Below are 26296 nucleotides of genomic sequence, written 5' to 3'. Positions count from 1 at the left end.
CCCCAAGTTAACTTGGACCACCTCATGCCTAAGTGCTGTATTTGCCAACCTTGGTCACTGCTCGCCACAGGGGGGCTGCAACAACGTTAGGCATTTGGTGTCTCCCTAGGAGTGCCCATATTTGTAACGCTGGTGAATGAATGTCCTTGTATGCTTATCCTTTTTCTTTGGGTCAGAGTGGACTTTGTACTGTGCCACTGGGAAATATTTGGGGGGTCTGTAGAGAACTTCTAAGACTTTTTCCACCCTACTGTGACCCCTGACCACCCTTTTGGGAGTCAAAACCAGATATCTATTAGGCCCTCTGGTGCTGACCCAGAGGTCCACCTCCTTAGTAGACTCCCTGGGGTTAGTGAGCTTACTATTCACTAAGTGTTTCCACAGTGCTGTAAAAGAAGTATTGAGTATGTGCTCCCTCTGGATCAAATTGTACAGCCCAATATAATTATTGACTTTGCTGCCCTTCATCCAACCATTAAGGGGCATATCAGCAAGGAGGCGATAAAAAATTATCGCCGCTTTTGCATCCGTTTTTGGGCGAAAAGCGGCGATAATTTTATCGCCTAATCAGCAAGGTCACGCTCAGGCCAGTATCCCAGGGCAGCAATGTCCTCCCCATTAGAATCCAGGCGGCCTCCTCAGGGGCCTCTAATGCCCCATCAATCATTACTTTGTTTCAGAGGTGGCTTTCTCATTGCCCTGTTCTTCTTTTCTTGCCAGCTCTCTGGGCCATCATTCCAGGCTCCAATCTTCCTCAACTCCCCTCTTGGGCAGCCTTGGACTGTGTGAGCATACAAACCCATTCAGGCAAACCTAACAATTCCATGTGTGACCATAGCTCCACTTCCTTTCAGACAGTGTGCTCTAGATCATTGCCCAACAGACAATCTACATGTGTGGTGGGCTTCTCATCTACTTTCAGAGAACCCGAGACCCCTCTCATCCAAAGGGAACAAGAGCCATAGGGGAGTGACTGTCATGGATGTCTGCAACTATGACCTTGTAGAATCTATTAGAGATGACCTTCTCCGAGGACACCAGATGACACCTTACAATAAACAGACTGGCTTCAGTGTTACTTAGAGCCTCCACCCTTTGTCCTTTGATGGTGACCCACTGTCTATACTTGGCAGTATTGGAAGTCATGTGGGCTTTTAACGCCATCTATCTATCCCACAGGGACACCAGAGTCTCTCATCTGCTCTCACCCCCACTAGGGCTCACCTCTGCCCCCCCAAGTTAACTTGGACCACCTCATGCCTAAGTGCTATATTTGCCAACATTGGCCACTGCTCGCCACAGGGGGGCTGCAACAACGTTAGGCGTTAATGAGATGCAAAGTGGGCGTTCCTGCCCTGATATGTCTGGAGAAATGTCACTAAGCGACATTTCTCCTATCATCAAGCCCCACGCTATGAAGCATAGAGGCAAGAAAAGTAGCGATAACCCCTGTTATCGCTACTTTCCTTACGCCTGCATGAGGACTGACCTAGCCATGATATCCTATGGAAGGTGGATATCATGGCTAAGTTTGCCTTGCCCTATCATCAAGCTAACACCAAACTTCGTGAGATTATCGCTAATCTCACGTTTGGCAGTTAGAGCTAGGATTTTTATCGCTTTTGAGATAAGCGTTGCTAATAGCGATAAAAATCCATGTTAGCCGGCGATAATTATCCTAGCGCTAAGTGCGCTTAGCGATAATTATCGCCGGTCCTTGATGATATGCCCCTAAGCACTTACTGAAATAATCAAGAAAAGCGACACTAGACTTGTTTAGCAGTTTCTAGCTGGTCTTAAATCTCATGTGGTACGTTTCTGGGGTGAGTCCAAATTTAGCAACAAAAATGGCTTTCATGAGGGGCCTACCTTATCTGTTCTCCAATCTTCAGTGTGATCAGGGTGTCCCTCCCCACTGAAAGCATGTATTCCGAGAGACTCACCCCCAATACTCCACTGAATCCCTGTACATCCTTGGGGCCATCTCATTGGATGAGAACCACTTGTCAATATCACCCCCCACTACACAGGAAGAGGTGTGGCGCCGCGGCCAGGGCGACTGACTCTGGAATCATATTTACAAAGTGGCATTAAGCCATACAAAGTGGCTTAACAGCTCTTTGTAAACATGGTACAGGGCATTGCGCCACCAGACTGTGAAAAAAAACGTGGTCCCCTTGTACAAATGCCCACACTGTTCTCCGCCCTGGCAGGGAGCACCATTCCTGGGGAAAAACCTTCCTCTTCCACTGGGTGGTACATGCCAGAACCTGTGCCCAGGTCTCCCTCTTTTCCCTCCATATCCTCCTCATCCTGGTCCATTGCTGCTCTCAGCAACTGGTTAGCCTCCTTCCCGGCCCTCAGAGATTTCTGGAGGTCCGGCTTCTTGGTGCCTTCCTTGGTTGGGAGCCCCCTATCCATATAGAACTCCTTGAGCTCAGCCACTGTGTAGCTCTCCAAATTGAGAGGCTTCAATTACATTCTTGCAGGTATGGTCATTGCCAGTGAGGTGGAATGAAAGTAAATTTGGAAAATCAAAAGGGCCAATCAAGGAGCATTTAAAAAGAAATCAAATGGATATAAAATTAATAATATGGCATTTTAGTGTTACACTGAATCATTCTGTGGCACTGAATAAACACACCTACTGAATATCACCCTTGAACATCAATGCAGGAAATTGAGTTGCTGGTTGAGGAGGTGAAAGCCTACTCAAGAAGCAGCCACAATTCTTGTCAGGATGAAAAACAAGAAAACACCAAATTATTCTGTACTTAACCCTCTGGTAGCTTACTTCAAAAGCAGTCCGGTTTAACTTAGAGGCTACCTGTAAGGTTTTTATGTAGCACTTCAAACAGTAATAAAGTGAAAACACAACTCAAGAAAATCTCACACCAACTTAGAAAAACTAAATAACATGTAATAAATTAATTGACACCAACACAGCAAAGATCCAATCAGTAGAACAGGAGATAAATAATTTTAAATGTTTAGATGCAAATTAGTGCTTAAAAGTACAAAGCGCCAACCCTGGCTATCTGTTTGTGCCTAACTGAGACAAAGTCTCAAGCTCATATTGACTAGGATGGAGCATGGGACAGGAGACAGGGACCAAGTTAGGTGTTTTGAACAAAGTACCCTGAATCCTATTTGCAGATGGATGCTAGGCCCCACATTAAGGAAGGGTCACGGATCAGTGGTTTAGAGGAGTTGTGGGGCTGAGATGCAAGATTCTGCATTGAGGATGCTTTGTACAGTGGCAGTTATGAGGAGCTGTGAGGCTATGATGCAAGGTCCTGCATCGTAATGCATTGCTCTGTGCCAGTTCTGATAAGCTGCGGGGTAATGCGTTGTGCTGTGTCGGTTCTACAGGGACCACAGCTGGGCTGACAGAGCACCTTCAGGCCCACTATCAAGTGTCCAAGACTCGTGCCACACCAATTATGGGGCAGGACTCACAGCAGGCAGAGCCCTGGGGCAGGGTTAAGGTGGTTGGAGCATTTTCTGTCACTAGGGCTCTGATCAGAATGAAAGCCAATTAGCCCTTGGAGTCACTCTGCTGGTACTACGTTCCAGATGCAGGTTCAATCCTTCTCATTCAGGCAGCATGGCAGCAGGGCAGCAGAGTAGCAAAGTATCAGTCCTTCATGCAACAGAGCAGCACAGCAGCCCTTTTCTGAGCCTGCCAGAGGTCCAGATGGGAACTTAAGAGCTAGGTCTGAGGTTCCAATATTTATACTTGATGCCACCTTTGAAGAGGGAGTAGTTTCTAGAGTCCTTCTCATACAGAGGTATCTAGAATCTCCTACCTTCCTGCCTTGGCCCCAGATTGCCTGGTATAACAAAAGACTAGTATGAAACACGTTGTGAGTGTGCAGAGGCATAGGTGCCGATCACGATCCGGTAAAAACCGGGTACAAACCGTCGGTCGGAGCGTTTTCCCCGTCCGACTCGTACCCGGTCGTAAAACTTTCCAAACATGGAATTACGATTCGCACGGAAACACCATTTCCGTACGAATCGTAAAAAACACCGACCGACGAAAATATACATACGAATGTGATCCGGGAATGCTGCGACGTGACGTCGGGACGCTTTCAGGCAGCGTTTCACGACCCAGGAATTACAATTCGAACCGACAGCAGTCCGGACGGCAATATTTTCACGGCACCCAAAAAGTGCCGCAAAAGCGAAGTACGGCGCGAATCGACCAGAGTAGGTGGCCCGGTACGCACCGGCCCCCCCCCCGCCCCCGTAGGTACGCGCCGAACCCCCCCCAGCCCCCGTAGGTACACGCCGAACCCCCCCCCAGCCCCCGTCGGTACGCGCCGACCCCCCCCAGCCCCCGTCGGTACGCGCCGGCCCCCCCCCCCAGCCCCCGTAGGTACGCGCTGAACCCCCCTGTATGTACACCCGTGTACGTGTCGAACCCCCCGTGTACGTTCGAGTCGAACCCCCCCGTGTACGTTCAAGTCGTACCCCCACCCGTGTAGGTACGGTGCGTACCCCCCCGTGTATGTACGGTGCGTACCCCCGTGTATGTACGGTGCGTACCCCCCGTGTATGTACGGTGCGTACCCCCCGTGTATGTACGGTGCGTACCCCCAGCGCGTAGCGCTGGGGGTACGCACCGTACATACACGGGTGGGGGTACGACTCGAACGTACACGGGGGGGGTTCGACTCGAACGTACACGGCGGGGTACGCACCGTACATACACGGGGGGGTACGCACCGTACATACACGGGGGGGGGTACGCACCGTACATACACGGGGGGGGTACGCACCGTACATACACGGGTGGGGGTACGCACCGTACATACACGGGTGGGGGTACGCACCGTACATACACGGGGGGGGTACGCACCGTACATACACGGGTGGGGGTACGCACCGTACATACATGGGGGGGTACGCACCGTACATACACGGGGGGGGGTTCGACACGTACACGGGTGTACATACAGGGGGGTTCAGCACGTACCTACGGGGGCTGGGGGGGGGGTCGGCGCGTACCTACGGGGGCTGGGGGTGGTCGGCGCGTACCTACGGGGGGGGTCGGCGCGTACCTACGGGGGCTGGGGGGGGGGGGCGGCGCGTACCTACGGGGGCTGGGGGCGCGTATGCGGGCACGTCTCCATGGTTGCTATGGGAGTTCGGTGCGGATGGTGATTTTTCCATCCGGTTGTAACCTCGGACGCACGGGATGGATCGTGATTCCTCGGTCGGACTTCACCTTTCACGTTTGTACGGTAAATCGTCCGAGGACGTGTCGGACACATTTTCCGACCCGAGGACGTGTGGGGAATGATTCCCAATGCGGTTCGTATGGACTTTTTACCATGCGAATCGTGATTGCCAGTTCGTACGGCACTTGTACGATTCGTACGGTAAAAAGACCGGATACGAGTCGCACGGGGATATTTTTTACCGGATCGTGATCGGCACCAATGTCTTTCTAATGTTCAAGTGTGGCAACTGATATTCCTTCCCTTCTCTCTGAGAGATATGAAAAATTGTGGCAACACGTATTCCCCTTTGTCTCACTATCTGTGAGTAGTACTCAAAGCCCAGTAGCATTCCATTCCGGGCTTTTGTTGTGCCTGAGCAGCAAGCAGGCGTGTAGGCGAGCAGCAGCCATGCAGGCAGCGGCAACGGCGGCGGGCAGCAGCAGGCGCAGGAGTTTCCCGGTTGAGAAAACTGCATTTGCCGCAATTGTGAAAACTGCGAAGGCCTGAAGGCAGCTTGAGCGAGTAGCGCGCAAGACAGGCTCCCCTGAACCCCACAGCCTCACTTGTCCGTGATCCTCCGCTGACGCCGGTTAACAGCTGCCACCAGCAGCAGCATCCACCGAGGACTACGGCGGCCCAGTATGACAAGGTAACGCGGCAACGTTGGGAATTGTTGGGAGGTCCACTAGCTTGAGCCTCAGTTCCGCCTGACTGCCTGTCTGCCCCCCGCAGTGGAACTGTTGGAAACGGGCTGGGTCCGGGTCAGCCGGCATGTCTCCAGCTCTTTATTTCTTTGACCACACTGGGCTGGGCATTTGTCTGGGCTACTCCTTTGGGCATTGTCTTGCCTTGACTTGCCTTGATGTGTTGCCTAGTCACACTGACAGTTTGACCAGTCCCCCTTCTTCTAATAAGCTAGTCCCCACAGACTGCCCCATGGAGGAGTAGAAAGGGGCAAAGGAGTATCAGTGGAGACAGCCACATAGCCCTCCTACCCACACTGTGTCATAATCAGGTTACATTCAGGATTGGCCCTCCACTCTGATCCCCAAGCCTGCTCTGGAAATCGTTGTTTAGGAAATTACTGAAGGACACCTGGAGGGGAGCACAGCCGCTCAGTTTGCGATGATATAGGGTCAAATCAGGCCAAATTAGGCACCCCTAATGTCCTTGCCTGAGGCCCAGCCAATTCAGAGAAATCGCTACCTTCCAGAGCAGCCAAGGGCCCAAACCATGAGGCAACTAGGAGGGCACTTCCGTTTCTCCAAGGATGGAAGTCATCTCACAGAGCATTCCACCAACGTTGAGCTAAAAATCTCGAAAAATGGAAGGATCAAAACTCTAAGTCACGCAGCTCAATCCAAAAAATATCTAAAGTAGCGGAAGTGCTGATGACAACTCAAGATGGATCATGCACATCCCTCTCCCTCGGTGGTGCGTCCAACCATAGCCTCAACCAGACAAACCAACCAACCTTGGAGACCCCGCTAGCTACTAAATCCACCAAAGACGGAGATTGCGTAATCCCATTAAAACCCACATACCCATCTATCGTAAGGGCTCACATGGACAGTCAAAGGGCTAGCTATACTAGTAGCGGAAGCCCCTCAGAAATGAAAAAAACCTCAATAATGGACTTTTTGTTAAAATAATCCTCTCATATTACTCAAACAGCCTATCTTGACACCTTGCACACCTCAGATTCAATTAAGAAAAAATAACCCAATGGAGGCCCAGCAGCTACCTCGGCCTCTACTGTGTGTACAATATCTCTCATAACTCAATCTCCCACAACAAATAGTAAGCACAACCAGGCGCATCCACACTTATTAAATAGCACAGTAATTGATATATCTTCTGGAAGTCCCTCGGACAGCCTGTGGGCGGACACTGACTTAACAACTAGCACGACGGAGAAAGAACCAGGAGTTGAAAAGGACTCAAGGATAGCCCGGAGAAGACACCACCCCATCTGAAATTAAACTGTATAACCACGGCTGCACAGATTCACAGCTCCAAGGATATAGGCGCAGGAGTTACAGGACAACAGGTTATCGCAGGCTGCAGCCTCTGGCCTAGCAGCCTATGAAAATTTTAAAGGTGGCCAAAGGGGAGCTAACAACGGCCAGGACTCGCCCGGGGCCCCTCCTTGAACCATGAGCAATTGCACAATAAAATCTATGGAGTCGAGGCAAGCACTCGAGCAGTATGAGTTCCAACCCCTTCCGTGGTTCACAGCTCCGCGCTAAGTTCGAGCATCATGGAAATCCTAATATTATCTGCCTCTAAAAATATCACAAACAACATTGAACAAAACTCTCTATTGGCTTCTATAAATGCAACTTTAGGAAATAAAGTAAAGGCCCTGGCATGGCAGTCCTATAAACTGGAATTGCAACTCGGCCTAATTCAAACTCTGGCTATCTCAAATACTAAAGATCGAGGAAAAATTCAGCGCCCTGCACAAGAAGCTATAAAAAAGCTGCAGGCAAGGAATCTCCTTGCCAGATGCTTTGAACTTAATGCTAACAGATATAAAGTTGGCCCAACAGCAACAACTAAGTAGTACCCATAGCAGGCCCGACCAAAAATCAACAGACAAAGAATCTGGTTGCAACATGGAAAGAGTGACTACCACACTGGAGGCAGCCGATGGGGAAACCTCACAGCTGGGTGGGATGCTACCAAACTAAGACATCGCAAAATTTCCATCACATGCCTTGGAAGTAAATCACAATCAGGGGCTTGCCTTACCCCTCATAGTGCACAAATCGGGCCCGAAGGCGGGGGACAAAACATCGCCATGTCACCAAATCTTCAACTAATGACAACAAATGGCCCGTTGCTCTATCTAAAAGAGCAAAAAAAAGACAAAAGAATGCCAGAAACAAAGCAGAGAGAGATCGTCTTTCAAACCAGCTTCCACCCAAGCTAATAAAATTAGACAACAACTTGCCTAACCTATATCCACTGTTTAAAGGTTGTGGCAATTTGAAGAATGCATTACGATCTGCGCACAACCACCTGCTTCCTTAGCCCAGGCAACCCTGGCCTTGACAATGACACTACCTAAACCAAATATGGCTCCCACCATGGCACAAAGCCTAGCATCACAACCCATTACACCAGGAACACACCTGTTGGGGCTCTAACCCTCAACTACGCAAGACCAGAAATAACCTTTGCCCTGTAACAGTGGTAACACAACAAAAGATTCAGAAGTAGGACAACGGCTGGCTTTTTTATCCGAATACACTGAGATATTAGTTCATTCCACAACCAAGAAAGAGCTAGGCACCATCATTGACCAAAGCCCCCCATCTCGACACTTAGAGCCCTCCATTCACTCGCAGAGGGCGCAGCAACCCCCAGGATGGATGGTGACCTCAGCCCCACAAGAAGCCTTTCCATCTGCGACAGAAAGTGGAGTCCCACAGAGATCATTGCTTGTCTTGAGTTAATCAGACCAGTTATCAACAATCACTATCCCATAGTCCACCCCTATAATGAAGGGCATACTAAAAGGAGTCTAGGCAAGGATCCACTGACCAAGCTGGCCCTCTTTCCATACTACCCTTTGGAAGGGAGGCACGATGTACTGAATCGATCCAACATACTAAGGTTACTTCAGGCTACTCCTATTCAGTCAATGATAACCTCAGATGACATATTGAGCGTGGAATTTAAAATTACCCCTGAGTGCCGCAATGGGAGGGAAGCTAAAGTTTTAACATTAAAAACAACTTCACTGGCAGAAGATATACTAGTCTGTAAGGTCACCCTCGAGGAATCGGGCATAGAAATTTCAAAAATACAAGCACCGAAATACTCAGCACCGCTAAGAAAGCTACTTGATCCACTCAACCCAAAAGTCCACCCCTATAGTATACTAAGGGGGACCGGGCCCCTGCTTCACCAATCACAGATAGGTAACATAAATATATCTTGTATTCACTCTTCAACAAGGGGCATGACCAGGAAAATAGTAACAGGACAAACAGGGGGAGAACACCAACCCGACTGGAAACAAGTTCCCCACATCCTGACCAGTGAACCCTCTGCCTATTCCTAGCAGAGAGAAGTGCCCATTAGAGCCACAAAAACTCATAACTTTTCTGTTGTGGAATGTAGCTGGGCTCTCAAGACTTCTAAGCTCAAACACAGCAAAATCACTGCTACTGGCATTCGATGTTCTCCTTTTCGAAGAAACATGGTCACTAACCCCTTTAACAATTGTTGGCTTCCAAGGGATCCATCACGCAGCTAAAAAAAAATCAGCATCTTTGCGAGGCCCTCCGGGGGCCTGTCAATATACCTCAACTTGAACATGAAAATAAAAACACACCCAATTTCAACTCAAGATGAGATGCTTCAAGTGCTCGTACTGGAGAGCACCAAGTCTTCCGCATCCCGACTTAAAATCCTCCCGATTAACGTCTACTTTAACAGCTTTGGCTCAGCACGAGCAACAAGACTCCACCAGCTGTATGGCAATTTGGATCAAATCTTTTACCATCACGTTAATCATGATTTAATAATCTGTGGCGATTTTAACCTGCGACAACTAGGATTATTTAACATCACCTGCTCACCTCTAAATCCCTTAAGCACTCAAATAAATATTATTTTAAGTAAACATGGCCTACAATCCGTACAGATTTTAGCTAACAATCTGGAACCATCATCAAAACTTTTGAAAACCTTCATGTGAATAAGTACTATCGACTATGTTTTTGCCTCGGTGAAACTTACGAACCACCTTGTGAGCTTCAAAGTGCATCTCTCAAATGATAGTGACCATCTTCCACTTTGCACAACTTTTAACATTAATCTACATAAATGCAAAGGCCACAACGTTTTGGGCACTTCCTGCAATGACGAAACACTACATCTAACTTGAAGAAAAAAATGGGGCCACGTCAATCTACGGAACCTAGCATCTTGGAAAGCTGCTACTGGACAGACCCTGCAAGCCCAAAGTGGCGAATACCTATTAACTCACTGGGGTCCCATTACTAGGGGCATCTGTGAATTACTTAATCCCGAAACAGGCCCCAGGCGACATCAGTTAAAACCCATTAATAAAAATCAAACTATTCTGGCAAGCTCACAACACATTCGCAAGTTGATGATAGCACATAAGAAAACTGAGAACGAACAAATCAAAGCCGACCTGTCATTGGAACTCCAAGGTGCAAGAAAACAGCATAGGCAACTGATATGGCAGGAAAAAAATCAGCAGAGGGAAAAGGATTGGCAATATGTCCTCTCAATCATGTGCAAACATAATCAGGCAGACCTATGGAGATACATCAAAAGCAAAACAAGCCAAGAAGTCATAAAGAGCAACTCCATCACCGAAGCCATGTGGTCTTTGCATGTAAATAACCTTTATGTAGTCGATCAACCAGGAGTCTTTCAGCTTGAACACTCAGAACTTTCTGATGATTCAGATGATTGTGTCTCCATATTTACGACTAACAGTATTAAAAAACCACTAAGCAAAATAAGATCTTTAGGTGCACCTAGTTCAAATGGCCTCCCGGCCCAACTGTTCAAAGAAGACTTGGCATTATGGTCCGCAATACATTCCTCACTGTTTACAATCTGCACCAAACTCCATCAAGTGCCCAACAGCTGGAGAGGTTCAATATTGCAACCAATTTTTAAAAAGGGCAATAGACAGAATCCCTGCAATTATCGGCTGATAGCCTGACTGGATATCGAGGCTAAGACCTACGCAGTCGCACTCTTAAAGGATCTAGAGGCTTGGGCAACAACACATGCAATAATTCCTTTCTGCCAAACTGTCTTTAAACCCAATCCCTCCACACGGGATACCATCATCACCTTATCCTATCTTGTCCAGCAGGCAAAAAATAAGAAGACCATAACTCTATACTCAAGCTTCGTGGACAATTCATCTGCCTTCGATCTGGTGGACAGAGGCATCTTATGGAGAAAGCTCCAGGTGTGGGGAATTACCAGCGGCCTCCTCAATGCCATCATATCATTATACACATCAACCTGGGTAAGGATCAAGTTGTCAGACACCGCGTTAACTAAGAAGATTAACTCCAATCAAGGGCTAAAGCAAGGTGGCGTCCTTGCTCCAATGTTGTTTAATTTCTATACAGCGGATATGTCCCGGGCACTTATCAACTCTAATTTAATCCCTACAAAAATAGGCAATACTAAGATCACAATATTGCAAGACGCGGATGACATCGTCCTCCTTGACAACTCAAAAATAGGACTCTAGAGAGCATTAAATTCTCTTCACTTATACAATAGTGTCAAGAAGACGAAAGTGAATGAAGCCAACACAAAGGTGCTATCCTTTGGAAGGACGCTACAAAAAATAAGTAATAATTTGTCCCTGGTTCCCTTAAAATCTCTGGAGCCAAATCTTATAACTATCTGGGCACATGGTTTTCTGCAAACGGTGCATCAACAACACACAAGCGCCATCTAAAGGATAAGGCAGCATTAATAACTACTAGACTCTGCCAATTATATACAGCCCTTGAAAGTCCCTCCTCAGCGCCAATCAGAGAGGTGCTCAGGGCAGTATTACTATCCACAATTACTTACGGCAGCGAGGCCTTTCCAGGTCAACTCACCAAAACCATCGAAAACTACACCTAAAAATATATAAAAGAGTGTTTAAATTGCCCTATTTCTCCAGGGGACACTTGGTGAGACTTGAATTTGGCCTGGAGGTCATTGCATGGTCCAGCATGGGCTCTTTTATAAAGTACTAGCATAGATGCACTACGGCATTGCCGGGTACCCTGAAATGCATTTTGCAAGACATTTTCAAACATAAAATCAACCCGTGGTCCATTTATTTAAGGATGGCAGTAGTAACTCTACAAATCGACCTGACCACTCTAAACACTTCTTCATTTACGTCTACTGTAATAAAAAGCATAATGAAAAAACAGACTAAATTACTTTCTAAGACCATGGACTTGCAAAAAATTAATTCCACACCGCCATTAAGGGCCCTGGCAGCATCATACAACAATGACAGCCAAGTTGGACTTTGGGCACAACCTTATCTTAACTGCACTCTGTTATTCTCTGTAGAAGCCACCCTGTTTCAGCAGTCCTTCACCAAAGGGGTATTTGACCTCCTGGAACTATCTTCGTCTATAGTCCTCTGGCCTGTCGCGCTGGAGATTTTTTAATTCTATTTCAGAAACTAAGGGGATGATTATTAGTTTGGTGGTCCATGGAGTGCCGTGCCGGGGCAGTGTGGCCGCAGTAAGCTCGATGTTCCAACCACCCTATTACGAGTTGGGTAGCTGTGGGAGAACCACTGCAACCACACTGCCACTCCACTGACACCGCCGGCCGTCTCAGAGCACAGTGGTCGTGGAGTGGTCCAATAAGGCTGTGTGAGGCTTGGACCACAAGGGAGACTGCCCACCCAATTCCAAGTTGCCTCACAGCAAGCAAGCAGAAGCCTGGCGGCCCCACCATGGCAACTAAGACAGCAAAAAGGGAGGGATATAAGAACAAAGTTCAACTCTACTCACATCCACATGGCCTGTGCCGACATGGAGACCATCCTATCCATTCATGTTGCTGCTCTACTTTCTTGAACACATACACAACAGACACCGTCACAGACTAAATTGCTGGTAAGGCACACAAATACATGTTGCCATTGATACCCCTGCAAAAAGATGCCTTGCCCTGGACCAGGCAAGAGAGGTGGGGTCCCCCTGATTGCACATGTATAGTGTCCCTGGCTGGGAAAGTTTCTTAACAATCAACCTACACAAAACTGTAGGATGTGCTTCCAGGCCCAAATATTGGTACTGCCCAAGCAGACCGTAAACAAATGGACATGTGTCATGTGTCAGTATCTCATTCAAAGTGAGAGTGATGTCTGCTTTCATATGTATACTACAACACAACCTCCTCTACAACATCAGTCTCAGTCACACATTACACTTGACATTTTTCACTTCTCTACCATGGCAATACTTCTCTACACTAGTCGCACAGCTCATAATTTATCAAGTCTTTTGAAAGTCACATTGAAATGACTACAACTACCCGAGGATCACAGACGCCGTGAGGGGAACGGCTATTCTCCCACCAATTTCCACCAACTCTGCAGCACGCCACGCCACAGCCGAACACGGCGCCGTGAGGGGAGCGGCAGAACCAGCGCAAAAGGGGACTCCAAGTCCCAGGAACCCCTGCAGCCACTTCCCTCACCCGGAGGCGCGATAAAAACAGCGTCAGCTTCCCGCAGTGCGGGAAGCCCGAGGATCACAGACGCCGTGAGGGGAACGGCTATTCGCCCACCAACTCTGCAGCACGCCACGCCACAGCCGAACGCGGCACCATCAGGGGAACGGCTGAACCAGCGCAAAAGGGGACTCCAAGTCCCAGGAACCCCTGCAGCCACTTCCTGTGCCCAGAGGCACGATAAAAACAGTGACAGCTTCCCGCAGCGCGGAAAGCCCGAGGATCACAGATGCCGTGAGGGGAACAGCTATTCTCCCACCAATTTCCACCAACTCTGCAGCACACCACGCCACAGCCGAATGCGGCGCCGCGAGGGGAATGGCTGAACCAGCGCAAAAGGGGACTCCAAGTCCCAGGAACCCCTGCAGCCACTTCCCTCGCCCTGAGGCACGATAAAAACAGCGGCGGCTTTCCGCAGCACGGGACGCACGTGGGTGTGCCCGGACGAAGGGCGGGCCCGTCCTGCGCCCATCATCTCCAGGAAGAGGCAGGGCCACCACCCTTTCATGCGCGATTAAGGACCTTCATGCAGGCTTTTGAGTTTCCTTTCAGGTACTGTTGGCCTCGTGGTATAACTGGTATTTTAGATGGCCGCCAGTTTAAGGGTTGTATTGCTACTCACATATCCTCAATGTACTTTGCCCTGACGGGCAAGGAGTGCCTACACCACTTACAATCTGGCCTAGACTGTGGCCCATGAGCCAGGACCCTGTACAACATATTGCCCTTTAGCGCCCTTACTGCGATTAACTGTTTTTTTTTTTTTTTTACCTGACTGCCATCCACTGTATAAGTATTTAGCACACTTTTATATATTAAGTCCTGAGGAGCTTTTTCACCTTGCTATTTCTGTTGGCTGTGTTTTAGTATTGTCCTGTATCTTGCACATTGTACATTGTACTTGCCACTTTGTACTTACAAGCGAATTTGCACTTTACAAGAGAATTGAGTAAATAACCCTGTGTGCCCAAAAGCTGCTAATCATGAATAAGCGGAAACTAAATCTGGGGAAAAGTGTGGCTGGAACTTTAGACGCTTTCATAACGAGGGCCGAATCTGTCCTCATTAATGAAATTAAATAGACTGAACGTAGGCTATCCCTTGAGCCTCACCCCCCGCAAGGCAGACTCTCCTCAACTCCTGTTTTCCCTGACACTCTGCCGGTGTCCAACCAGTATGTATCCCCATCCCGGCTGAGCCAGTCTCCACTTCTTGCCCCAGTAACATTGATTAACTCTGTTTCCTGCTCATCTTTGGAGCAGGAATCCAGTCCTGTTAAATCCAAAGCAATAACTAGAGGGCAGAAAGCAAAATCAAAATAAAAATCAAACCATATTAACGAATCCCCCGCTGTAAAAAGGAATTGCCGGGGAGCAACGAAATCTGCACCGGGTACATCTGGAAGGAAAGAAATAGTTGTTCCTTCTACAAGTGTTGGTATCGAGGGAAATTGTACCTCCTTGAATCACACTATGGCAGGGCCGCTAACTGACAGTACGCAGGAAGGGAACTTTTGGGGTAGGCTTGAAACCATGTTGACCACCTTATTAGACCCTATCTTTAAAAAAATAAGCTGAGTAGAAGATAGGTTATCTAAATTAGAAAGGATGACGGTTTGTACTCCACCAGTTATTTTGCCAGTTAGCATAAATGCGCCCAAAGCCCAAACAGCCATGGAGGGTGAAAGAACTGGGCAGAAAGGAGCAGGGGTAGCCCTTAGTGGGAGGCTAGCAGTAAATAGTGAGGTATTAGATAAGAATAGTTCTAACAGTAGCAGGCCAACCAGTGTAGATACTCCAGTTACCACACAGCAGTCATCTTTAAGAATAGGGTCCCCAGTGCCTCATCAGGACAGGAGGCCAGAGAGCAGGGCCCCTCAGGCGACAAATCTCCCAACCATTGGCCTCCCACCCGAATCCACTCCATATGTTGTGATTTTGGGGAGTGTACGCGCCCTCCCCAATGGGAAAAGAGAAGATTATGGGCAGTTGTTAAATAAAATAAGCCACTGGTTCACATACAATACCACCCTGGGCGCCCATGTATCCAAAAACATCCTCATGGCATGGAGGGTCAGCTGGATTGGGAGCTCACGTAATTAGGGGATAGGTGACCGTGTTATCATCAGTTTTGCTAACCCCTTCACCACAGGCCGTATTCTCTCTAGGGACTTCAGCCTTACCCCCTTAGTGGGATCGGTCATTAAGGCTCTACCCTTGTGCTATTTTTACAGGCCAGTCCCCTATGGGGACATGACTGTAAATGGCCCTAGGGTACCCCACCGAGGGGGGCACTTAAATAGACCAGTCCCTAGACAACAGCCCATACCTATGGTCCAACTACCGCCAGAATTAGATAGGCAATTTGGCACCGCCCACACACTGGCATCAAATAATAGATTTGCTGCCTTGACCGGCATGGAGGAATGCGACTGACTGAGGGGCCCTGTATCTCCAGGGCCCGAGTCGGCAGCACCTCTCCAGTCTCCAGGTGAAGTAGCGGTGGGGCTCCCAGCTGTGAGTTCGAACAACTGCCTATCCTGGAATATTGCATGGTTGGCAACTAAACCTCAGGACCCACGGTGGGTGTGTTATGTCAAGCAATTCATGGTAATTAGCCTCCAGGAAGCGTGGTCTGTGGATTGCGATCTATTCCTGGAAGGCTATAAGGCCATTTTTGTCCCAGCCATACCATCTGTGAGTGGAAGACCAAAGGGCGGTCTAGTCACATTCATCTCTGTGGCTATTGATTGTAAGTTTCAGGTGATACTAACTACACACCCAGGAATTCTGGCATTGTCAGCCAGCAGGGGGGATATTAGCTGGGGAATTGTTAATTTTTACAACTCATTGACCTCCCTGCACGAGGACTGTAACATAACTGCCCTGGGAGAAACTATAAAACAATCCTTGGGCCCAAGTCTTCGTAACCTTTTTGTTTCTGGCGATTTTAACATACATTCCTGTGGTAAGCCAACAACATCTTGCATTTCTGAGCTGGGTTGCCCCCGTATGAAGGGTTTTCATTTTGAACATCACGCTCAAGGGGAGCTGCTGAATATTATGTTAAATGAATTAGATTTGGTGGCTACAATGTCCTTAACTGATCCGCGCACTAAGTTTCCGGTGCCAACTTTTCAAGGGCACGGGAGTGGGTCTTTTATTGACTTCATTTTAATTTCATTTTCTTTGCAATTCTTTTTTAATAATTTGCATATTGTAGAAAGTGAATTTAGTAATCATAACCCTTCAACAGTTCACATGATAGGTCCACTATCAGTAAAATTTGGGGATGCTCCAAGTAAGGGCGTATTGAGACCAACAGATGGGAAGCTTAGACTAAAATGGTCCCAGGTTTCCCCAGAAAGATTTTATAACAAGGTTAAATTAGCCTGTGCCGATTAATTGTTATTATGAACAATGGAGAGGCCGCTCCCAAATGAGATTCTTGGTGCATTTGAGTCTATATCGCAAAAAGTGGCCGAATTGTTATGCACTCCAGCCAGAGGACACACTTTGTCTGGTCCTAGATGCTTTGATTCCCATTGTTCTAAGGCAGCAAAGAGGTTGAGGGAAGTCTTGTCAGCAGAACCTGGAATTCAATCTGAAGTTTCCGCCTGTCGTAGGGAATACAAGTTAGCCCTTGCCAACCGGAAGGGAGCATTGAAGGAAGACGCATGGAAGCAGCTGATTGATTCCAGCACTCTCAGAAACAGTTTGAGGTTCTGTAGTGTTGTGAATAGGCCACTTTTTGACCAGGAAGGGGGGGGGGGTGCCTCGACTCACACATCACTGAGGAGGAGTGGGTACTTCATTTTAAATCTATGTTTGATTGCCCGCTTGAGCTTAGCTACAGGAAACCCCAGGACAGGAAGGACCCAGTAATAACATTTCAGAGGAGTGAGACCCTGGAAGGTATCATAGGATTATCTATTGGTAAAGCACCTGGTCCTGATAGGATCCCCCGGACTTATTTAAGTCAGACCCCTCCTTTTGGGTGCCGATACTGGAGTCAGTTTTTAATGCTGCGGCACAGAATGGTTGTCCTCAGTACTGGGCAACTTCTACTATAGTTTCTGTTTTTAAAAAGGGCAACAGAAATAGTACCCACTGCTATAGACCCATCTCGCTTATTGACTCAGTCGTAAAAGTGGTGGGACGGGTCCTCCTACAGAGATTATCAACTTGGGCGGAGGACCACAAGATCTTGTAGGACGTCCAGTATGGTTTTCGGCCGGGACGTTCCACCGTTGATCAGTGTCTCAATCTATCCATGATACTGAGAAAATATACTGTCGCTCGCCCCGGAACTATCCACCTTGCCTTCATGGACTTGTCATCTGCATTTGACTGTGTCAACAGGGACAAGCTGTGGCAGTCCATGAGGGCAATGGGAGTGAAGAATAGTATTGTTAACTTTCTTGAGGACCTGCATATATCAACTAAAGCCAATGTCAGGTTCTCACAGGATTTGCAGGTCATAAGGGATTTTGATATTAAGAAGGGAGTCCGGCAAGGTTGTATCCTGGCCCCTTTTTTATCAAATTTACGAATTGGATAGTGCATTAAGGGCAACTGGAGTTGACTGCGAGGTATTCCCGTCCTTCTATATGCGGACGACGCCGTCCTCCTATCCAGGACCGAACTGGGTCTGCAATCGCTTTTAACCACCTTCTTCAGATTCATGACCGACCGGGACTTGGCAATCAATAATTCCATGTACTATGACATGCAAGTGGGGCAATCAGCGAAAAGGAATTTTCAATTTAGTGTAGGTGCCTCCAAGATCCCCACACAAAGGTATTCACCTACTTAGGTGTCCTTTTTGATGACCAGCTCAAATGGGGCCCCCTAACACAGAAGAAAAAGGGGGATCTGGCCCGGGTTAACTCAGCAATTTTTCTTCTTACATCTTTATTTTGGTCGCACGGACCATAAAAGAATAACAGAATAAAAATGTTCAGGAGTAATAAAACAAATCAGTTACAAAACAATTGGCCAATTTGTAAAACAAATTCATTCAGTTAATAATAACTTAATACATTGATTGCGACTGAACCACATTGCTGTTAAAAATTTTGCAACTGCGAATACAATTATGGCCGACAGATCTATTTTAAGATTCTGAATGCTGGAAGGTACCTTCTGAAGCCCAGGTTTTTAAGGAGGGGGACAAGCCAATATTTCCTTGCATTTTTGTAAGCAGGGCAAAAGAATATAATATGTAAGTCAGTCTCACTTGGATGAGCACAAGCTGGGCATTGTGATGTAGACTCAGAACTTGTCCAGCGAGCAGTATGCGCTTTAAGAGGCAGGGTACTATACCGCCACTCCTTGTTAACGGGGGGCCTATATTGTCAAATGCAAGCTCTAGATGGTAGGAGTCTTTGTACCCCAAAAAGTTTTCCGTTAAGGACCCCTCATGAACATTCTTAAATAAGACGCGTAAATGATGCTCAAAATAAACCTTGGAAAGAGACTTGCGTGAGATTCTAGGGCAGGTGTTTTCGGGATCGGACCAGAGGTCCGGTCTGCCTAATGACTCACATATTTGTGTAATATATCTAAGCCAGGGAATTTGTGCAGAATTAGCAAGTCGCATAATCTCCTGGAGCTCAGCTCTATAGTTTAACAGTTCTGGCGTGCACCAAAGTTTGCGCCAATAAGTTAAGGGTTTAAGACCCAACTCCTCTGTGATAGGTCTAAGACCTAAATCGAGTATAAGAGGAAGGAGAGGGGTACTGGTTGGGAGACCTGTCAGTTGCCTCAGAAAATTATTCTCCGTGACCTGCATTCTCTGGGTGGCAGGATGCCCCCATAATTCGCCTCCATAGGTCACTGCCCCTTTTGCCTGAATTCTATAAATTTGAAGGCGGGGAGAAAATGGCTGATAGGTCAGTCCTCGTGTCATCCTTGATATGCCACCTATCATTTGGGTCAATTTTAAATTCGCCTTGGTTCAGTGTGAGTCCCAGGTCATAGACGGATTAATTGTGACCCCCAGATATTCAAATGTATAGACCCTCTCTAGCCTAGAGGGCCCTAGAACAGGATTAGCTCGTGTTGACGAAGGTGGGTTGAAGATCATGTACTTGGTTTTTGAAGCATTAATCTCCAATCCACGTGTCACACAGAAATTCGCGAATCCGTTGTATACCCATGGGGGATTTAGAAAGCAGCAGGGTATCGTCCGCGAACAAAATAGCGGGGACCCTGCTGCCGTCTAGCCTGGGAGCATCAGTGTTTCTCAAGCCGTTCAGATGGCTAATCACCCCGTTGACAAAGAGGCAGAAAAGAGTCGGCGCAAGCACACAGCCCTGTCTAACCCCCCTGTCAACGGGGAAGCGGTCCGTGAGAGTTCCTCCTCTTCCGCACCTAACCCTGGCGAAATTTCCCTGGTGCAATCTCCTCAAAATCGACAGAATATCAAGTGGAACCCCGAGGTCCATCAGGACAGCCCACAGTTTGTCCCTGGGCACTAAATCGAATGCGGCACGGAGATCTACGAAAACCCTATATAAACTGCCGCCCTCGATTAGCACAGTCTTCCAGTGTATAAGATTCAGGTGGAAAATCTGGTCAATAGTGGAAATACTTCTTCTAAAGCCAGCTTGATATGTACTCATAATTCCGCACTCCTCGATCCAATCTTGTAAGCGGTTGAGGATAAGTCTACCAAATAACTTTTGGGGGACATCAATGAGGCTGATGGGTCTATAGTTGGCTGGGAGCAGGGGCGATCCCTTTTTGAATATTGGGACAATCCCTGCGCCCAGCCAAGTATCAGGCAGCTCCATGCCCCCCAAAATAGAATTGAATAAAAACATGAAGTAGGGCGCCCAAACATCTGGTTCCTGTTTGAATAAATCACCTGGTAGGCCATCCAAGCCTGGTGCCTTGCCTGTTGCCAGACCAGTAATAGCCATTCTGACCTCCTTTAGTGTAAATAACAGCCCCCGTGAACTGTTATTTTCCGTCTGAGCGGAATTAATTCCACTAAGTCCCATCAGGTAGCTTGTAAAGGGACTGGAAGTGATCTTGCCAGGTCTTAGCTGAGATGTTGGACACTACTGCGGAGACCAGCTCCTCCGACCCTGTATTCACGCAACGCCAGAATTTGCGCGAATCCCCACGTAATAAAAAAGTAGAAAGATTCTCCCATTTTTGATGCTCCCATTCATTTTTTGCATTCTTAATTAGGGTTTTGTATGCCATTCTACTGTCCCTAACTTCCACACGGCCCTTCCCTGCCTTAATTGCAGTCAGGAGGTCGGTTTTGGCCTTCCGACAAGCAGTATTATACCGGAGGGGACCCAAAGCAGGCCCATTAGCCCTTTTGGATGTTCTGGTGAGAGTTTGCGATGTAGATTTAATAAGATCAGCATGAAGTTGCCCCAAGTGGTTAGATAATCCCGGGGTATTACCTTGCATGCTTAAACCCTGAACCATCTCAAACGTAGGGATTAATAAAGCGTACAGCTTGGATATCATCCCTGGTTTAGCTGCTAGTTTCTCCCACTTTATTCTGCGTTTATTATTCGAGAGTAATAGCCCCGACTCTGGTTGGTCCCTTTTCTTCCCCCGAGGCTCCAGACCAGACTCTAGTTCCAGAGCATTGTGGTCACTATCTTCTCTTGGTTTTACCCGAAAATCTCTTATATGTGACCACAAGGGCAGAGGAACCAGAATATAATCAAGTCTTGATGCTTTACCCTCTCTTTGGAAGGTGCATCTTGGTGGAATATCAGATTTGAACCTTCCGTTGCAGGCCCTGAGACCATGCTTCAGAGTGAGGGATGTAATTTGCAGGGCCAAAGGGGACCAAACTCTAGGGGGCGGTAATTGCGACGGTGGTATGGACCAGGCGAGATCCTCATCCTGAGCCAATCCATCCAAAGAGCCCAGGAGTGGCTCAAAGTGGCAGTTCAAATCGCCACCTAGTACATACGGGGTGCCTTTCGGGATTGCATTTAAGGCAAGGTCAAGCTCCTCGATGGTACACGATTCTTGCGAGATGTTAACTGGCCTAGAGTATACATTCAGCACCAGAAGACTATGGGAGTTCGGCCACTCCAGTAGTATAGCCAGAATGTCCTCCGTGTTCAATGGGAAGACAGTAGCCCTACAGCCCAGATCCGTGGCCACCCAAATTGCAAGGCCCCCCGAAGGACGGCCTTTGCCCCTCCACTTTGCATTTTTAGAAAATGCAGCAAAGCCTGTACAAGAAAGATCTTCCCTTGCCCAAGTTTCTTGGAACAGGCATATGTCCATATCTTTAATAAAGGCATTCCAAGTCGGACAAATCAATTTGCTGGACAAACCTGCCACGTTCCAAGATAAGATTTTAAGAAAGGGCAAGCTAATCCTTTCTATTTCGGAAGTAAGAAATGCAATGACAATGGGATGCTTCTTCGTGCAATCAATTCATTTTCAGGAGGTATCACCAATGGTGTAGTAGGTAATAGGATAGGAATCCCCGGGCTGATTTCCCCATTAGTTATTTTCTGCTCAGGTTCTTTTTCCTGTAAAGGGGTGGCTGGTTGTGCGTTATAGAACGAAGGCCTTTTGTGACCCAGATCCTCCCCTAGCCCTATCCTACCCAGTCAGTCCACCATATCTAGGTAGCTGAATCTGTTAAATGTGGGAAAATAATCATTCAACGGAATTCTATGACTGGGGTAGTCTCTCATTATGGCCTCCATCTACGTCCTCTTCTGGACACAAATTCCCACCCCTCCTCTTCCTTCCCATACCTTGCCGAAGGGTAAAAGAATGATAGGGGGAGGGTTTGGATGGACGACTCTTGATCATACCGGGGCCAACTACATATGTGCGTAACAATAGCGGGGTCCCTAAAGTTAATCACGACACAGTCACCCTGGATAGATTTCCTGGTGGTGCCTAGCCATGGGACTCTTCTCACTATAAGGACCTCACTATGTTTGCCTTCTGGAAGGGGTCTATTGATGGAGAGCCAACGAATTACCTTATTTTTTAGGGCCCCCACAGGTTCTCTAGTAGATGGTTTTAGTTCAGGGATACCTGCTAAGATCACAACATATGGGATAGCCTCCGGTGGCAAGTTTACTATCCCGTGCTGTGGATCCTTTGCAGGTGCCCCTGCTAGAGGCGCAACCAGATCATCTTGGGAGTTTACATTTGCACATGTTACAATACGTGGTGCTAAGGTTTCTGATGCAGTTAGGAGGGAGTGCTGCGTTGGATTTAACTGAGTTAAAGGAAGCCCTTTCTTGGATAGGGACTCAATTGTACACTCACTCTCCGTATTGGTCATAACTACACTGGTAAAACCACTGGATATGTGCTTTGCATCCAGTAGTTGTGTAAGTCCCTTATGGATGTTCGATAGAGATGATTCCATCCTAGTTATACGGTCTTCTAGGGGACTAAAAATTTCCTTAAGAAGAGCACGGATATCTAAGGGGGTAAGGACCTCTCCCCTCGTTGTAATATTTGAACTGGGGGGGGATTGGGCCGGGGTACGGGTAGATGGCACCTTTTTTTTCCCAGGCGGATTCAACCCCTTGTTTGGTAAACTCTGGTGGTTGGCCTCGTTATTAGAGTTGCACTTAGGTGCTTTCTCTTTACGCCCCCCTATGGTTTCAACCCTTCTTTTTCTTTTAGAAATAGCTCCCTTCCTTTCTCCTCGTAGTAATTGTGTACTATGGCAAGCTCTCTCAATAGTTATATCTATGTTAGGGAGAGTCGGGTTAGTACTAGAGGGAAGCGAGGGAGGCCTAGCAGCAGGGAGGGGTAAAATGCTTAACTCTGCATTATCGGACATATCACAGTCAGTAGCAATTGAAATGGGGCTACGTGAACCAACTGGGTCAGATATACCATTCATCCCTCCAGTCACTGCTGGTGTATAAACACAGTTTTGTTCTCGCGTAATAGCAAGTGCAAGGGGGCCTAAAGAGGATCTCCTGTCCCAGTCAATTTCTTGGGATATTCGCCTTTCTAAAATTGAAATCTCATCAATTAAAAGTGAACCTGCTTTGGCAAAATAAGTGTCCAAAGTACCTTTAGTCGCCCCAGCAGCCAGTGTAGTTTTACTTCTCGTTTCCCTTGAAGACATTTCGGGATTCAGTTTCGTGAAGAGATATACAGCAATATTCCTCAGTAGGGGGCCCAGGCCCTGCCTCTTACGTCCTCGAACGGCCTCAAACGGCCCGCTCTTTGCACGGTCTTCGCTCCGTGCTTCGTTCCGCGCGCGTTCCGCTAGCGCGAATGGAGTAATCGATATTTATGAGGAGGTTCAGAGGGGGAGTGTTTGGGAAGAGGACCCAGCTGCACTGATGGTGAGGAGGGCGCTAAGCAAGCTGGTCCTCGCAGTCCCGCCCTCCGACCGAAGTGTGATGCAGAGTCTCTTGCTGGCGTGCAGGGTTTCAGGTAAGCTGTGGTTCGGAGCACCCACTTCAAAGAATGGAGCAGCAATTTATAGTCACGAGCAGCTCCCGCGAAGCGGGGGCCGCGAGTCGTTGCCGCGCTGTCGGCAGGGAGTGATTGGGAAGAGGACCCAGCTGCGCTGATGGTGAGGAGGGCGCTAAGCAAGCTGGTCCTCGCAGTCCCGCCCTCCGACCGAAGTGTGATGCAGAGTCTCTTGCTGGCGTGCAGGGTTTCAGGTAAGCCAAAGGATGAGGACTCGCAGACTGCGGCTGAGTACAATCCTGGTGCTACTGAGTCTCCTCACCCGCTCTCGTCTCCGCCTCCACTGGCACCTAAAATAGGGAAGAAACCAACAGGAGCTATGTTGCAAGTGTACCAGGCCAAAAGCCTGGTCATAGTTTCATATGGTAGTGAAATTTGGGGATACACTGTTGCAGAATCCCTCCAGATAGTGGAAAATGACTTTTTGAAATGCTTACTATGCGTTCCCCGTGGAACATCTAACCTAGCGGTCCACGAGGAAATGGGGGTTCCCTATTTAAGTGATGCTCTTGCTCTGCGACCCCTGGTTTTCTGGCTAAAATGTTGGTTGAACAAAGATCTAATTCTCACCCACCTGATCCTAAGAGAGTGCATGTCCCTTAATAACTCGGCTCGTATTCCGTGGCTGAGATATATCAAAAAAAGTTTTGATGGGTTAGGGCGGGGGAACTTATTTTCCAACCCTGATGTTATCACAAAGAAGGATGTGGAAGCGACCAAGATAGCCTCTCTGTCCCTAAGGAAGATGGAAAGAGAAGCTAAGGAGATGTTGAAACCTAGTGTTCAGACGTATATAATGCTTAAGACAACCCCCATGATGGAACCTTATCTCATGGGGTCTCTGTCCACAAATGAGAAATGTTTGTTAACTAGGTTGCGGTTGAACCTTTTTCCCCTTTTGCTCGCCAGACCCAAGGGCTTTAATAGAGGTCAAGTGCTAGCGCCCTGCGGCTGCGACGGACAGTCTCCGCAGGATACGCTGCACTTCCTTTTTTTATGTAAATTATATGAAATTCCTCGCAAGCACTTTTTGGTTCCCATCTTAAAAATAATTAATTTTAGACAGGTTCGCCCAGCACTTGTGTTCCTGCAACTACTGAAAGAGGACTGTATAATTTTTATAGTAGGTTTTTAAAAGCCTCTGTTAAATCCAGGAGTTGTATGGATGTGTAAAGCTTGTTTCCTCAGGCTTATTTATTTATTCATTTGACTCAAATTGCAGTACTGACTGTCATTTTTATTATGCACTTTCACTTAAATTGTTTTTATGGTTATGTAACTTTTATGATTTTAAAACAAAAACCGAATAAAGTTTTTCTGACTGACTGACTGACTACAACCACCAAGAGAATTTGGGATTCCATCTCCGACCAAGTTTCCTCAGTGAGCATTAGACGATAACAATGCACACATCCCTTCTCCCTTCAAGTGGTCAAAGTAACATCAGTATGGGTGTGTTCTCAAACTTAAACGGGTAAGACAGGTGGCATACGATATCATGCAGGAGCGCTGAATCACACAAACCATAGATCCAAATTATCAAAGGGGGACCAGAATCAGGATATGTGGTCTAAAAAGGATAGAGATCACTAATAATCTTCAGTTTTTTGTGTATGAAGGATATTCGGCTGACCACTTTCAGAATCAGGCATTGGGCCTGTAACCGTGTACGCCATGCATGACAGAGTGAGTGACGCCCTCCTCAATTATTAGGCATTGCCAGAAGAAACTTCGCTCACCTTCCATCACCAGGTCGAAGAATACAACGTAATTCCAGTAAAGGAGTAGGAAGCCCTTGATCTTTTCCGCCCGAGAAGCTTACGCTCAGGGACATATCAGTACCTAACGTTGCCTGAGAAAGGTTTCCAATTGACTATATGTGTATTATTTTTCATTTGTATGTATTTTGTTGAGAGTCTACAAAAGTCTTTGTCTTGATAAAGATGGTAATATAGGAGTCCATCGAAACGCGTTGACGCTTTACTGAAAAGTATACAATCTGACGAGTAGCTATACCAAAGAATATCTTATAAATCGGATAATATCTGGCACTAGCCCTACATAGTTATTTCTCACAGATGTGTACGCTACTGATGACATAGGTTCTTGTGTCTCATGTTATGTACTCTCTTCTATTTTTATTTTCATTTAATTTTTATCATTAGACTTTTACATGATGTAATTAGGCCTGTTTTAACATTATGACACAAGTTGCATGTTAGATACTGATGGCATGTTACACAAATGTTTTTAAGACTATATGTTTATTTTAATATATTTTTTTTATTAATACATTGATTTTGTTCCCTTTCACATCAGATGTTGTTTAAGATTATCTTTCAGGAA

Source organism: Triturus cristatus, chromosome 7 (genome assembly GCF_964204655.1).
Source record: "Triturus cristatus chromosome 7, aTriCri1.1, whole genome shotgun sequence".
NCBI lineage: Eukaryota > Metazoa > Chordata > Amphibia > Caudata > Salamandridae > Triturus > Triturus cristatus.
The sequence above is the reverse complement of the archived record's forward strand: the minus strand, read 5'-3'. Positions refer to the sequence as shown.